The following is a 4,074-nucleotide window of genomic DNA, read 5'->3' on the forward strand; positions in this document are numbered from 1 at the left end:
GATCCGCTAAACAATGAGTTGAATCGAGATCAAGTTGATAAACATCAAAAGGAATGTGATTAAAGTCCATTAATATTTAAGGCGCTATGTAAAGGAAAACCCAACTCAGTTGACTGTAGATCCCAAGATCTAAGTTCAATGGGACAACCTACTTCCATAGACCTTGTGAGGTCACTGTGGGGGTTCTTATCCCCAAGTTCATTCCTATGATGAAAACAGTGACTAAAATGTGGAAAAGGTTAAGCAATGCTTTTAATGACCACTATGTGTTTCGGTGAATCGAACAACATAAGTCACTTATGTGAGAGTGAAGTGGAGCCGCTTCAAAGAGACTATTGGGGAATAATTCTCTAAACTCTTGCAGAACCAGGAGATGTCCACGAGACTATATTGACATAACCATGAGAACCAAATTCTTGTCAGTGAGATATTTATGTGAGGTATATCATCGCTTACACTAACGACAGGACAGTTCAAGGACATTACGTCTATTAGACATCCAGTAAGGTAAACATATTTTCACAAGGGACGGTTCAAAGGGGGACGCCTACCTATCCTATGCAAATATCAAACGTAGAATCTATTACCATACCAAGTCAGTGTTTGAATCATCAAGTTCATTTATGTGGCGGATTCTTGGAAAACTGAATGAATTGATGTTATTTATAACTAATTAATTATAAGTCATGTTTTAAAGTTGCATTCATTCAATCATACCTATTCAACAATTTTTTTCATGAAAATTTTAAATCCTTTTATGAAAAGATTAAGCCTTTTCATCAAAAGGAGAAGTATTTTAATCAAAAGGTTAAGTACTTTCATCGAAATGTCTTAACCTTTCAATCAATTTCCTCTCCCTATATATAGGAAAATTACAAGACACAACACAACACACAAGTTACAAGTTACACTAGTTTATAACTTTGGAATAGGAAAAACACTTAGAAAATTTCTTCCAAATTCGTTCTTTCTGGTGATAGAGGAAGGCAAGATTGTGTTCGACTGATCACTACGGTTGTGCTTACTGTTGTGATCGTTTATTGTTGTATCCTGGTAGACCGACATCCAACGTTACTCAAAGCACCTAGGAGAGGACGAATCTGTCTTAAGGAAACTGTTCATAAAGGCCTCAACAAAAATCATTCTTCTGTTTATCTTACTCTACTCATCTGATTTCGTGTCTACATATGAGTAACAAGTTTCATTCTTCTATTTTAATTCTTTATAATTATTTTGTTTAGTTCGATTATATAATAATATTTATTTATTATTATTTTTATCTCGGATTAACATTTTGTCTAACAATCTTAAGACATATTTTTTCTTACTTTTTAATTCGAGATGAACTTAATTATAAGTTTAATCTTGATCATACAGACGAATCAAGAGGGATCACTTCCATAGAGAGGCAATCAAATGTCGTCTGTTTATATGGAACATAATGAATATAATGAATAGACGACTGATCATTTTGTAACTTTTAATAGTCGATGAACTAAAAAACAACACTATATAGTCAAAGGACTTAATAAAATATTACCATATAGTCGGGGGACCATTTACGTTCTTTACCCAATTATTTATTGTTCACATTTATGATTCTTTATCCATTATAGTGAATTGTTAATTTGATATTAACATGAAATTCAATGCTGTATCTACTCCTAACTAATTTCAACCATAGCTGTCTAATGTTCATGGATAAGATCAATTCAGGCCACAATTCCATTTCAAAATAATAACAAATTTGATGATGATGTTTAAATTATAAAAATAATCACTAAAAATTTGAAAAGTAATTTTAGAGTTATTTAATCTTATGATACGTTAATAAAGAATATTACTATTAATTGTTTATTGTTAATTTTAATTTTATAAAATTAATTATCATTTCAAAAAATAATATTTTAATTTTATCAATTGAATCTTTGATTGTTAATTTGATAGCTATAAAAAAATAACCTCCAACTCACTACCTTTTCAATTTTTATCAGTTTGGTCTTTAATTTTTAAAAGTAAATAAAAAAACCGTTAATTGAATAGTATAAAATTTTAATCATCTATATTTACAAAATTTAAGGTCAAACTGAAAAAAAATATAAATATCTAGGATCGTAAAAATTTATTTTTCTTTTTTATAATTACTATGCCAGTAGTTAACAACAAAATTAAACAAAGATTAAGGGAGAAATCAAAATAACATTGAGACTCAATTTTACTAATATATAATACATAACACTAAATTAGGAGGGTCGTAGCCGGGGACATCGTTGTTATGCCCTTAATAAATTAGGTCTGACATTTGCTTACGTCACTAGCCATGAGATCACCTGCTTAGCTCAGACATGTTCTGTTTGCTGGCATGATATGTTGGAGTGGTAGTATAATATTAATATCTTCGCCTAATGGCGACAAGGAAGGAATCCTTGCATGGTAAATCTACATACAGATAACGATCAATAGATTTATTATCTCTAATATGAACTAATTTTAGATTAATATAAGCATAAATTAATTAATTAAGTATTCGTTAACATTTTAATAAAATATTTATATTATATTAATAAATAATGTTTCATCTCTCAAGTAAGATAGATGGTTGGAATTTTAATTATATAAATGAAATAAATTGAATTTAAAAAAAATTGTTATACAATAAACATTTATAATATTCTATCTAGATTAATTCTTCTATAGATAAAATATTAATATCTTTTAAAAAATATTAAATATTATCGAATTTATATGTTTTTGGGTCTAACGTTTTAATCAGTACAACTTAAGTATTTTAAACAGTAGTGTGATCATGAGCACAGCACTCAAAGAAACAGTAATGTGAAGATGAATTACAGTGTAATGGGAAATAATACCCTAATAAAGGACAATAAAATCAAACAATTAATTTTAACGTAGAAAAAGGACAATCTAATCTAATCATTTTCTTCCAGATAAAATAATTTATGTACTGATATTTTCAGCCGTGGGAAAGTATTGAAAAGTATTTCAACATGTGATATATATATAATGCATAGATGTTCGAGTAAGACTTACAAAGAAAGTGTGGTAACGCGTAGAATATGCAACCCATATAGATAAGATCAAGATTGATTTGTATAGGAGAGATTCATGTATAAGATAAAAATATTATATTCGACTCGACTTAGCGATAATAGTATAAATATATTTTAAAATAATTGTTACAAATATCTTTCTATATATTTTTAACTAGGTCTCTATTTTTCTAATAAAAATAAAATTATATGTATTTATGCAGTGTCATGTGTGAATTTTTACTTTAAAAAACAGATTGAATTTCGAAACAGATAAAACCTTTTCAAACTCGAGTCAGATCGTGTGACAAGTAAAATAATGTGATTAGATTAGAGTGAATCGAAAATTTAATCTAACTTGACCTATAGCCATTCTTAACTGTGTACATTGCCTAAACTAGTAAATATATAATAGGTTAGATAGTAATATAAAGATGTTTCAACTCTTCCTATCAAATATTAGGGTAAATCATCTCAAAATCATCAAATTATAAGATTGATTTATTAATTTAATTTTAATTAAATCATTAATCATTAATGATAAAAAGTTTTTTATTTAGTATCATGGGCGCAATGCGACAAATGTAATTTTTTAGCTCGTTTAATTATATATAGTTGTACCAATGTTCAAAATTTCCCCTTCCACAAGGGTTGGTCCAAACTCCTTAATGAATATAAAACAAATTAGGACCCGTAACCCACACGGCTCGAACCTTTAATATATGTATATATATATTGGAATGGTAATGAGCCTACAAAGAAAAAATAGGCAAATTAACAGATTCGAAAGTAAGGAGGACTCAAAACATCTCGATCCAAAATTCCTTGGATTCCGGTCGGAGCTCGGTCAAAAATCTAGAAGTTATCAACGATACTATGAGCCATATTAGAAAGAAAATCAGCAACCATGTTTGCTTCACGATTGATGAGCTTGAAGTCCACCTGCCGGTCACGGCGAATCAGGTCCCAAATGCCACGAACCAAAGAAAGAGAACTATGATCCAAAGCCGTAGTGATTAGCTCG

The sequence above is a fragment of the Hibiscus syriacus genome, unplaced genomic scaffold (genome assembly GCF_006381635.1).
Source record: "Hibiscus syriacus cultivar Baekdansim isolate YM2019G1 unplaced genomic scaffold, ASM638163v2 tig00112857_pilon, whole genome shotgun sequence".
NCBI lineage: Eukaryota > Viridiplantae > Streptophyta > Magnoliopsida > Malvales > Malvaceae > Hibiscus > Hibiscus syriacus.